Genomic DNA, 12873 nt, shown 5'->3' with positions numbered 1-12873 from the left:
ATTGTGAATGGGTGTGGTGTTTTGTCAGATGCTTTTTCTGCATCTATTTAGCTGACCATATGATTTTATCCTTTGTTTTGTTGATGTGGTATGTCATGTTGATTGATTTGTGAATATTGAATCATCCTTGCATACCCAGAATAAATCTCACTTGATCATGGTGAATAATCTTTTCAATGTATTGTTGGATTTGATTTGCCAATATTTTTTAGGATTTTTGCATATATGTTTATCAGACATATTGGCCTTAATTTTCTTTTTTTAATTGTTCATTTATTTGTTTATTATTAATTAATTAATATTATGATAGTCACCATACACTACAACTGTGGTATATGCCTGGTTTCGATATAGTGCTGGCATCATAGAATGTATTTGGAAGGTTTCCTTTCTTTCCATTTTTTGGAATAGTTTAAGGAGGATAGGTATTCACTCTTCTTTATGTGTTTGGTAGAATTTTCCTGTGAAGCCATCTGGCCCTGAACTTTTGTTTGTTGGGAGATTTTTGATTACTGATTAAATTTCTTTGCTGTTTATCAGTCTTTTCAAGTTTTCTATTCCTGTTTCAGTTTTGGTAATTTATATGTTACAAGGAATTTATCCATTTCTTCCAGGTTGTCCAATTTATTGGCATAAAATATTTCGAAGTATTCTCTTATAATCCTTTTATTTTTGTGATGTCAGTTGTTCCTTCTTTCCTCTCATTTCTGATTTTATTTATTTAGGCTCTTTCTATCTTTTGTGGCTGAGTCTGGCTAAAGGTTTATTGATTTTTCAATTTTGTTTATTTTTTCAAAGAACCAGCTCTTGGGTTCATTGTTTTGTTTTGTTTTCTGTTTTGTTTTTTTTTCTTTTTTTCCTTCCTTGTATTCACCTTGGACTTTGATTGTTCTTCTTCTTTAAGTGTAAATTTAGATTACTTATTTGAGCTTTATCTTTTTTTTTTTTTTTTTGAGGTAGGGCTGTATGCATATTTATTTCCTTCTTAGAACTTCTTTTACTGTGTCCCAGAGTTTTTGGAGCACTGTGTTTTCATTTGCCTCCATGTATTTCTTTTATTTCTTCTTTGATTGTTTATTGGTCCATTGATTGTTTAGTATCATTTTTTTTCCATTTTTTTTTTCTAGTGATTTATTTTTAGCTTCATACCATTGTGATTAGAAAAGATTCATGGTATGATATCAATAGTCCTATTTTTATTGAGGTTTGTCTTGTGACTAACATGTTATCTATTCTGGAAAATGATACGTGTACATTTAAAAAGAATGTGTAGTTTGTTGTATTGGGATGGAATGTTCTGTATATATCTGTTATGTACATCTTTTCTAATGTTTCATTCAAAGCCACTGCTTACTTCTTGAGTTTCTGCTTGGATGATTTATCCATTGATGTAAATGAGTGTTAAAGTCCCCTACTATTATTGTATTACCATCAATTTCTCTCTGTTTGTTAATATTTGTTTTATGTATGTAGGTGCTCCAATGTTGGGTTCATAGATATTTACAATTTTTCTATCCTCTATTTGGATTGATCCTTTTATTTATATATTGTTCTTCTTTCTCTCTTAGTGTTATTTTAAGTCTGTTTTGTCTGATCTAAGTATTGCTACTCCAGCTTTATTTTTATCTTTGGCTTCCATTAGCATGGTAAATATCTTTCCATCCTTTCATTTTCAGTCTGTCTGTGTCTTTAGGTCTGAGGTGAGTCTGTTGTAGGCAGCACACAGATGGGTCTTACTTTTTTATTCACTTTGTCATCCTATGTCTTTTGATTGGAGCATTTGAGGTATTTACATTTAAAATAATTATTAATTTGTTATTTGTGTTCTGGTTGTTTTGTAGTTCTACTATATTCATTTTCTTCTCTAGCTCTCTTTGTGATTAGTGAGTTTCTGTAGTGTTATGTTTGGCTTTTTTCTCTTTATTTTTTTGTGCATGTACTATAGGTTTTGGGTTTGTTGCTTGCATGAGATTCATAACAACTTCCTAAGTATATAACTGTCTATATTAATTTAATGGTCATTTAACTTCAAACACATTTTTTTTAAAGTTCCTTTCTTGCTCCTTCCTCCACATTTTATGTATAGGCTATCTTTTTTATTATTTACATACAGTTAATTAACATATAGTGTATTTTTAGTTTCAGAGGTAGAATTCAGTGATTGATCAGTTGTATATAACACCCAGTGCTCATTCATCACATGCCCTCTTTAATGCCTAGTACCTTTTTATCCCATCCCCCACCTCCTTCCCTTCCAGCAATCCTCAGTTTCTTTCCTATGGTTAAGAGCCTCTTTTGGATTGTCTCCTTCTCTGATTTTGTCTTATTTTTTTTTCCTCCCTTCCTCTATGCTCCTCTGTTTTGTTTCTTAAATTCCACATATGAGTGAAATCATATGATAATTGTCTTTCTCTGATTGACTTATTTCACTTAGCATAGTACACTCTAGTTCTATCTACATTGTTAGAAATGGCAAGATTTCATTTTTTATGGCTGACTAATATTCCTGTGTGCGTGTGTGTGTGTGTGTGTGTGTGTGTACCAACTCTTCTTTATCCATCTATCAGTAGACATCTGGGCTCTTTCCATAGTTTGGCTATTATAGACATTGTTGCTATAAACATTGGCATACAGGATACAGGTACAGATCACTACATTTGGGTCTTTGGGGTAAATACCTAGTAGGGCAGTGTAGCTCTACTTTTAACTTTTTGAAGAACCTCCATACTGTTTTCCAGAGTGGCTCTACCAGCTTGCATTCCCACCAGCAGTGTATGAGGGTTCCCCTTTCTCTACATCCTCCCCAACATGTTGTTTCCTGACTTGTTAATTTTAGCCATTCTGACTGGTGTGAGGTGTTATCTCATTGTGGTTTTGATTTCTATTTTTCTGATGCTGAGTGATGTTGAGAATTTTTTCATGTGTCTGTTGGTCATCTGTGTCTTTTTTTGGAGAAATGTCTGTTCATGTCTTCTGCCCATTTCTTGACTGGATTATTTGTTCTTTGATTTGAGTGTTGAGTTTGTAAGTTCTTTATAAATTTTGGATACCAGCCCTTTATCTGATAAGACATTTGCAAATACCTTCTCCCATTCTGTCTGTTGTCTTTTGATTTTGTCAACTCTTTCTTTTGTCTACAAAAACTTTTCATCTTGATGAAATCCCAATGGTTCATTTTTGCCTTTGTTTCCCATCCTTTTGGAGATATGTCTAGCCAGAAGTTGCTGTGGCTGAGGTCAGAGATTGCTGCCTGTGTTCTCTTCAAGGATTTTGATGGATTTCTTCCTCACATTTAAGTCTTTCATCAATTTTGAGTTTATTCTTGTGTATTGTGTAAGAAAGTGATCCAGTCCCATTCTTCTGCATGTGACTGTCACATGCACGATTTCCCCAGCACCATTTATTGAAGAGACTGTCTTTTTTCCATTGGATATTCTTTCCTTATTTGTTGAAGATTAGTTGAACATAGAGTTGAGAGTTCATTTCTGGGGTCTCTATTCTGTTACATTGATCTATGTGTCTGTTTTTTGTGCCAGGACCATACCATCTCAATGATTACAGCATTGTAATATAGCTTCAAGTCTAGAATTCTGATACCACCAGCTTTAATTTTCTTTTTCAACATTCCTTTGGCTATTTGGGCTTTTTATTTTATTCCATACAAATTTTAGGATTATTTCTTCTAACTCCATAAAAAATGTTGATTTTATTTTGATAGGGATTGCTTTGAATGTGTAGGTTGATTATTGATTTTATTTTGATAGGGATTGCTTTGAATGTGTAGATTGCTTTGGGTAATATAGACATTTTAACAGTATTTGTACTTCCAATCCAATGAGCATGGAACATTTTTCCATTTCTTTGTGTCTTTCTCAATTTCTTTCTTGAGTGTTCTATAGTTTTCAGAGTACAGATGTTTTACCTCTTTGGTTAGGTTTATTCTTGGGTATTTTATGGCTTTCAATTTAATTATAAATGGTATTGATTCCTTGATTTTTCTTTCTACTGCTTCACTATTGGTGTATATAAATGTAATAGATTTCTGTAAATTGATTTTATATCTTGCACTTCTTTAGTCCTGCTGCTTTTAGAATTTTTTCTTTATCATTGTATTTTGCCAGTTTAACTACGATATGTCTTGGCATTGGCCTCTTTTTGTTGATTTCAGTGGGAGTTCTTTGTGCCTCCTGGATTTGCATATCTCTTTCCTTCCATAGATTAGGCAAGTTTTTAGCTATTATATCCTCAAATAAACTTCTGCCTCTTCTCTCTCTCTTCTGGAACTCCTATGATAGGAATGTTATGTTTGATGGACTTACTAAGTTCCCTACATCTATTCTCCTGTTGCATAATTCTTTTTCTCTTTTGTTCAGCATCAGTATTTTCCATTATTCTATCTTCTATATCACTATGTTCCTCTCTTCGTTCCATCCTTGTGGTCAATCTGCTGCTGTATTTTTGGCTACTCTTTTCCTCAGGTCATTTGTCTGCAGAGTCTCCTTGCCTGCAGTGGGCAGTGTTTGGACCTTGGCTAGAGTATGGCCAGTTTCATCTAGTTGTTTCCTGGTCTGCTTGTTAAGTGAGACCTGATGCTACTTCCACTAGGACTGATGTCCTGCAGAACTCTCTGTCTGGGAGACAAAGTGCATCCAGTGGTATCTACTATCTTCTGGCAAAAGGGTGCACTGCACTGGGACTCAGGCACACTTGCCTGAAAAAAGCAGTACCGGCAAAGTGCAGAAGGGCCAGACTTGGTATAAGCAGGTTAGGCAAGTGTAGGCTCTGTACCACTAACTAAATCAAGTATAGGCTCTGTACCGCTTACTAAACCTGGTATATGCTGGGGGGTGGGTATGTGGAAATGGTGTCAGCCAGTTCCTTTGTCCCCAGAGAGTGGTCTCTGTGGCTAAAGCTCTCAGGTAAGCACTCCCAGAAGAGTGAATAATTTCCCCTTTTATGACTCAAGCATTTTTCAGATCTCTGTTTTTAAGCTGTCTCCAGGCTGCTTGTCTGCATGGGGCAATGTATCGCATTTTGGCCTCTATCCCAACCAAGCCTGCTGCCTTTTAAAACTCTAAACCTTAGGACTCCAAAACTCCTGTGGTAGAGGCCTGCTCTGGTCTTCTAGGAGAGGGTCTTGCTGCACAGGGATGGATGCAGGTTTGACAGAGATAGGTAGTCATGCCAGAATTCAGGGGCATGGGATTTAAAGCAAGCAGGCTAAACAACCAATGTCAGTATGAGAACCCTCAGCAGGTATGTCTGTTGCTTATACTGAGTGGTAAGGGAGCAAAATGGCTCCGCAGCTCTTATGTCCCTGGAGAGGCATCTCTGTGAATACCACCATTCACAGAAGTACTCCAAGAAGAGGGAAGAGTCTCTCCCCAGTGCACCATAGGATTCTCCAATCTCACTGTGTGCCATGGGGTTGTTTGCCTGCCTTCTCTCCAGTGTCCTCAGTTCTTTATCCCAGCCAAGTCCACAAACTCCAGTGTTTGAGCTCTGCCAGTTGCAAGAACTCACAAGAAATCAGACCCTGTCATTTCTCCAACCAATGGCTTTAGGGAAGTGTTCTCCTTGTGTGTTTTCCTCGGGGCTCCTCTCTCTCTTGCCTTTCTCTGAAAGCAGGGCTCCCTTCCCTCCACAGACGTGCAATGACATTTCTCCTCCAAACCAAGTCATTGAACTTCCTACCTTCCTTGATGCAGCCTCTTCTCTCCCTCTAGTTGTGGAGTTTGTTCTGTCAGTACTCAGGTTGATTTCTTAAGTATTCAGAATGATTTGATAGTTATCTAGTTGTGTTTGAGGTAGCAGATGTGCCTTGGGTCCTCCTACTATTCTGGCACCTTAGCTTTTCTTTTCTTTTTTTTTTTTTTATTGGTTTTCATCTCCCTGCTGTAAAATGGATAGATTTTTTTTTAAATTTTTTAAATGTATTTTCAGTGTAACACTATTCATTGTTTTTGCACCACATCCAGTGCTCCATTCAATCTGTGCCCTCTCCAATACCCACCACCTGGTTCCCCCAAGCTCCCACACCCCGCCCCACCAAAACCCTCAGATTGTTTTTCAGAGTCCATAGTCTCTCATGGTTCACCTCCCCTTCCAATTTCCCTCAACTCCCTTCTCCTCTCCAAATCCCCTTGTCCTCCATGCTATTTGTTATGCTCCACAAATCAGTGAAACCATATGATAATTGACTCTCTGCTTGACTTATTTCACTCAGCATAATCTCTTCCAGTCCCGTCCATGTTGCTACAAAAGTTGGGTATTCATCCTTTCTGATGGAGGCATAATACTCCATAGTGTATATGGACCACATCTTCCTTATCCATTCGTCCGTTGAAGGGCATCTTGGTTCTTTCCACAGTTTGGCGACCGTGGCCATTGCTGCTATAAACATTGGGGTACAGATGGCCCTTCTTTTCACTACATCTGTATCTTTGGGGTAAATACCCAGTAGTGCAATTTCAGGGTCATAGGGAAGCTCTATTTTTAATTTATTGAGGAATCTCCACACTGTTCTCCAAAGTGGCTCCACCAACCTACATTCCCACCGACAGCGCAAGAGGGTTCCCCTTTCTCCACATCCCCTCCAACACATGTTGTTTCCTGTCTTGCTAATTTTGGCCATTCTAATTGGTGTAAAGTGGTATCTCACTGTGGTTTTAATTTGAATCACCCTGATGGCTAGTGATGATGAACATTTTTTCATGTCTCTGATAGCCATTTGATGTCTTCATTGGAGAAGTGTCTGTTCATATATTCTGCCCATTTTTTGATATGATTGTCTGTTTTGTGTGTGCTGAGTTTGAGGAGTTCTTTATAGATCCTGGATATCAACCTTTTGTCTGTACTGTCATTTGCAAATATCTTCTCCCATTCCGTGGGCTGCCTCTTTGTTTTGTTGACTGTTTCCTTGGCTGTGCAGAAGCTTTTGATCTTGATGAAGTCCCAAAAGTTCATTTTCACTTTTGTTTCCTTTGCCTTTGGAGACATATCTTGAAAGAAGTTGCTGTGGGTGATATCGAAGAGGTTACTGCCTATGATCTCCTCTAGGATTCTGATAGATTCCTGGCTCATGTTGAGGTCTTTTATCCATTTTGAGTTTATCTTTGTGTACGGTGTAAGAGAATGGTCGAGTTTCATTCTTCTACATATAGCTGCCCAGTTTTCCCAGCACCATTTATTGAAAAGACTGTCTTTTTTCCACTGTATATTTTTTCCTGTTTTGTCGAAGATTATTTGACCATAGAGTTGCGGGTCCATATCTAGGCTCTCTACTCTGTTCCACTGGTCTATGTGTCTGTTTTTATGCCAGTACCATGCTGTCTTGGTGATCACAGCTTTGTAGTAAAGCTTGAAATCAGGTAACGTGATGCCGCCAGTTTTATTTTTGTTTTTCAACATTTCCTTAGCGATTCAGGGTCTCTTCTGATTCCATACAAATTTTAGGATTATTTGCTCCAGCTCTTTGAAAAATACAGGTGGAATTTTGATCAGAATGGCATTAAAAGTATAGATTGCTCTAGGCAGTATAGACATCTTAACAATGTTTATTCTTCTGATCCAAGAGCATGGAAAGGTCTTCCATCTTTTTGAGTCTTCTTCAGTTTCTTTCATGGGTGTTCTATAGTTCCTCGAGTACAGATCCTTTACCTCTTTGGTTATGTTTATTCCCAAGTATCTTATGGTTCTTGGTGCTATAGTAAATGAAATCGATTCTCTAATTTCCCTTTCTGTATTTTCATTGTTAGTGTATAAGACAGCCACTGATTTCTGTACATTGACTTTGTGTCCTGCCACATTGCAGAATTGTTGTATGAGTTCTAGTAGTTTGGGGGTGGAGTCTTTTGGGTTTTCCATATAAAGAATCATGTCATCTGTAAAGAGAGAGAGTTTGACTTCTTCACTGACAATTTGGATATCTTTTATTTCTCTCTGTTATCTGATTGCTGTTGCTAAGACTTCTAATACTATGTTGAACAAGAGTGATGAGAGTGGGCATCCTTGTCCTGTTCCTGATCTCAATGTAAAGGCTGCAAGCTTTTTCCCATTGAGGATGATATTTGCTGTGTGTCTATCATAGATAGATTTTATGAAGTTCAGGAATGTTGCCTCTATCCCTACACTTTGAAGCATTTTAATCAGGAACAGATGCTGGATTTTGTCAAATCCTTTTTCTGCATCCATTGAGAGGACCATGTGCTTCTTCTCTCTTCTCATATTGATTTGTTCTATCACATTGATTGATTTGCGAATGTTGAACCATCCTTGTAACCCAGGGATGAATCCCACCTGGTCATGGTGGATAATCTTTTTAATGTGCTCTTGAATCCTGTTTGCTAGGATCTTGTTTGAGAATGTTAGCATCCATATTCATCAGTGATATTGGTCTGAAATTCTCCTTTTTGGTAGGGTCTTTGCCTGGTTTGGGGATCAAGGTAATGCTGGCTTCATAGAAAGAGTCTGGAAATTTTCCTTCTGCTTCAATTTTTTGAAACAGCTTCAGGAGAATAAGTGTTATTTCTTCTTTGAAAGTTTGGTAGAATTCCCCAGGGAATCCATCAGGTCCTGGACTCTTGTTTTTTGGGAGGTTTTTGATCACTGCTTCAATCTCATTACTAGATATTGGTCTATTCAGGTTGTCAATTTCTCCCTGGTTTAGTTTTGGGAGTTTATAGTTTTCCAGGAACACATCCATTTCATCTAGGTTGCTTAGCTTATTGGCATATAACTGTTGATAATAACTTCCAATGATTGTTTCTACTTCCTTGGTGTTAGTTGTGATCTCTCCCTTTTCATTCATAATTTTATGAATTTAGGCTTTCTCTTTTCTTTTGGATTAGTGTAGCCAATCATTTATCGATCTTATTGGTTCTTTCAAAAAACCAGCTTCTAGTTTCATTGATATGTTCTACTGTTTCTCTGGTTTCTACCTCATTGATCTCTGCTCTAATCTTGATTATTTCCCTTCTTATGTGTGGAGTTGGTTTGATTTGTTGTTGATTCTCCAGTTCTTTAAGGTGTAGAGTCAGCTGGTGTGTTCTGGATTTTTCAATTTTTTTTGAGGGAGGCTTGGATGGCTATGTATTTCCCCCTTAGTACCACCTTTGCTGTATCCCATAGGTTTTGGACCGAAGTGTCTTCATTCTCATTGGTTTCCATGAATTGTTTCAGTTCTTCTTTGATCTCCTGGTTGATCCAAGCATTCTTAAGCAAGGTGGTCTTTAGCTTCCAGGTTTTTAGTTCCTTCTGAACTTTTCCTTGTGATTGAGCTCCAGTTTCAAAACATTTTGATCTGAGAATGTGCAGGGAATAATCTCAGTCTTTTGGTATCGGTTGAGTCCTGATTTGTGACCCAGTATATGGTCTTTTCTTGAGAAGGTTCCATGTGCACTTGAGATGAATGAGTATTCTGTTGTTTAAGGTGGAATGACCTGTATATATCTATGAGGTCCATCTGGTCCAATGTGTCATTCAATGCTCTTGTTTCTTTATTGATTTTCTGCTTCGATGATCTGTCTATTTCTGAGAGAGGCATGTTAAGATCTCTTACTATTAATGTATTCATATGAATATGACTCTTTATCTTGATTAACAGTTTTCTTATGTAATTGGCTGCTCCCATATTGGGGGCATAGGTATTTACAATTGTCAGATCATCTTGGTGGATAGTCCCTTTAAGAATGTTGTAGTGTCCTTCTGTATCTCTGACTACAGTCTTTAGTTTAAAATCTAATTTGTCTGATATGAGAATCCCTACCCCGGCCTTCTTTTGAGGCCCATTGGCATGAAAGATGCTTCAACCCTTCACTTTCAGTCTGGGTGTATCTTTAGGTTCAAAATGGGTGTCTTGTAGACAACATATGGATGGGTCCTGTCGTTTTATCCAATCTGCAACCCTGTGTCATTTAATGGGTGCAATTATGCCATTCACATTGTGAGTGATTATTGAGAGATATGTTTTTATTGACATCGTGTTACCTTTGAAGTCTTTCTTTCTGTAGATTGTCTCTATATTTCTGTTCAGTGCTATTCTTAGGATTTTTCTTCTTTTATAGAACCCCCTTAATATTTCCTGCAACATTGGCTTGGTGGTTGCATAGTCTTTTAAGCCTTGCTGGTCTTGGAAACTCTTATCTCTCCATCCATTTTGAATGTCAGTCTTGCTGGATAAAGTATTCTTAGCTGCATGTTCTTCTCATTTACTGCCCTGAATATATCTTTCCAGCCCTTTCTGGCTTGCCAGGTCTCTGTGGACAGGTCTGACGTTATTCTGATGGGCTTTCCTCTGTATGTAAGGAACCTCTTTTTCCTAGTGGCTTTCAAGAGATTATATCCACAATTATGATTCCTCAATTTGACTATCAGGTGCCTTGATGTTTTTCTGGAATCTATAATCTTGGGTGGAGACTGTTCGGCCTCTAGTACATGAACGCTGGGTCCATTTGTGAGATTGGGACAATTTTCATGAAGAACTTGTTCCACTATATCTTCTAGACTTCTTTCTTTCTCCTCCCCTTCAGGGATTCCAATACTGACGTTGGAACATTTCGTGACATCACTTATTTCCCTGATTCTCTTTTCGTTGCTTCTAAGCTGTTTGTCCCAGGCTTCCTCCTGATCCTAATCAATTCCGTTTGGTCATCCATGGCTTTCTCCAACCTAGCTATTGCCTGGATAATTGTTAGCCTGAAATCTCATTCCGACATATTGTCTATGTTGATAGCCATTAGCTCTGTTGCAGAAGGCCATCCTCTGTATTTTTCTTCTGTTGGGCATTCCTCCTTCTAGTCATTTTGGTGAGAGATGACTGAACGGATGTAGCTGGATATATCGACTGTGGTGCATTCAAGGTGCATCCTGGAACGCTTCTGAGCAATCAGGATTCCCTACCCATACGAGAGAAAAAAGAAAAGAAAAAGAAAAAGAGAGAGAGAGAAAGACAGGAAAGAAAGGGAAGATAAAAGAGAAGGTTCAGCCCAAATGGGCCCCAAGATAAGGTTTATGAAGTATACAAACAAAAATAAACAAACAAAAAGACTGATAAAAGTATATGACAAGAGAAAAGAAAAAAAAATATATATATAAGCAAATAAAGGAAGAACATCGTCAAAAAGAACCCCAAGTGTAAGATTTATATACTATCAGAACAAACACAAAAACACGGAAACACTGGTGAAAGAAAAAGATGGGAGAGTGGTTATAAATTCTCAGTGTGGGCGAGGAAGGTTATTTTGATTCTTCCTGGATGTATCTTGATATTTTTGTTAAAGGACTCAACTTTCCTAAGATAAAGGGGGATTAAAAATTGGTTTACCTATAGGGGTAGCATTGATTGGGGAAAGGGGATTACCTTGAAATTTAACTCTATATGAATATTAGAAAATAAAAGTAAAAAAGGAATAAACTAGATTATACTAAACTAAAATTTAAAAAAAGAAATTTAAAATATAGAAATGCAAAAGAAAAACACAGGTGTATGTATCAAAAAGTTCATGTTAGAAGGTTATTATGGAATTTGATGTACTGGACATCTCACTGTGATGGTAAATAGGTTAAAAAATTATCTATCTATATCTATATCTATATCTATATATATATATATATATATATATATATATATAAATGAGTTAGAATAGTGGGAATGAATTAAAAATAAAAGTTGTCCTATGAAGTAGTGGTGGTTGTTCTCTAGTAGTCTCTCCTTTTTTTTTTTTTCTTTCCTGCTTGGTTTTCAGGGGGAGGGGCCTGCCACGTGGGTTTCAGTCAATGATGTTCTCTGAGTTAAGTCTTCCCGCCCCCCTCAAGGGGGTGGGCTCTGAGGAAACTGTTTTTTTCAGGCTTTTGTTCTCTGGAGGGTTTTATGTTTGTTCACTTTTTTTTTTCCCTCTCTCTCGCCTTGACTGCTTTTGATGGTTTTTGTAGGTTTAGAGGAAAGCAAACTTCACCCTGACCTCCGTCTCAGAGAGAAGCCTCAGTCTGGGTGCAGAGCCCAATTAAATTCTCCCTTGGCTGCTGGCAGAGCAGGTTCCGAGTCGCGGTCCCTGGGGACGCAGGATTTTTTGCTTGTACCCATAACCATGGCAGCGGCGGCTGTCTGGGCAGCTCCAGACTGTCAGAGAGGTTCCAAGCAGGGATCGCACACTGAGATTTTCCTTGCTGGACGGGGCTGGGAGTGCCTGGTCTTTCCGGGTCCGAGAGGACCGGGCTGGCGCCAGTGCGCACCTCTCAGGGGAGAGCGTGGGGCGCGACTCGGACTCTGTTAGCAGGGCATGGCACTCGCGTGGGGAAAGCAAAAAGATTGTGCTTCTGCCAGCTGGCGAGGCTCCCAGCCCCTCACGGGAGCCGGACCCCACACGCTCTCAGGGAGAGTGGATCCCACGCACTGATGGCTCAGGGACTAAGACCTGGTTTCTCTGCCACGCTCTCTCTGGCTCTGTGCCAGGGGTGGCTGTCCTGGGTCTGGGGACTTAAGCCCCTGTCCCTAACTCCCCCGATTCCCACAATTCACCCCCCCCCACGATCCTTTGCTCTTTTTGAGTGCTTTCTACCAGACTCCAAGTTAATGATGGTCCCCAGACGAAGGGCACTCTCGTATTGGGATATTACTTTCCATTGGGTCTCCTCTGGTGGCTCCCCCTTTTGTTTATCTTCCGATATCAGTCCGACGTTCCCACTCCGCTTTACCTGCCCACTGGCGTCTTTTGCTCCTGTAGAGATCCAGAGGTGTATAATTCTGATCTCAGGCTGATTTCATGGGTGATCGGAGTTCTTTGGAAGGTAATCAGCTCATTTTAGGGTACAGGTTGAAAGGGCACTGCCTCCTACTTCCCTGCCATCTTGTCAACCCCTGGGCCTTAGCTTTTC

General features: G+C 38.7%; 1 protein-coding gene across 1 annotated transcript in view; it reads left to right on the top strand.

Moving 5' to 3' along the window:
• Positions 1 to 12873, top strand: part of FAM133A (family with sequence similarity 133 member A) — a 53759-nt gene that overhangs the window by 12984 nt on the left and 27902 nt on the right. The window lies entirely within an intron of this gene.

This window comes from Lontra canadensis, unplaced genomic scaffold (genome assembly GCF_010015895.1).
Source record: "Lontra canadensis isolate GAN:19392208 unplaced genomic scaffold, GSC_riverotter_1.0 scaffold77, whole genome shotgun sequence".
NCBI classification, from domain to species: domain Eukaryota; kingdom Metazoa; phylum Chordata; class Mammalia; order Carnivora; family Mustelidae; genus Lontra; species Lontra canadensis.
The sequence above is the reverse complement of the archived record's forward strand: the minus strand, read 5'-3'. Positions and strand labels throughout refer to the sequence as shown.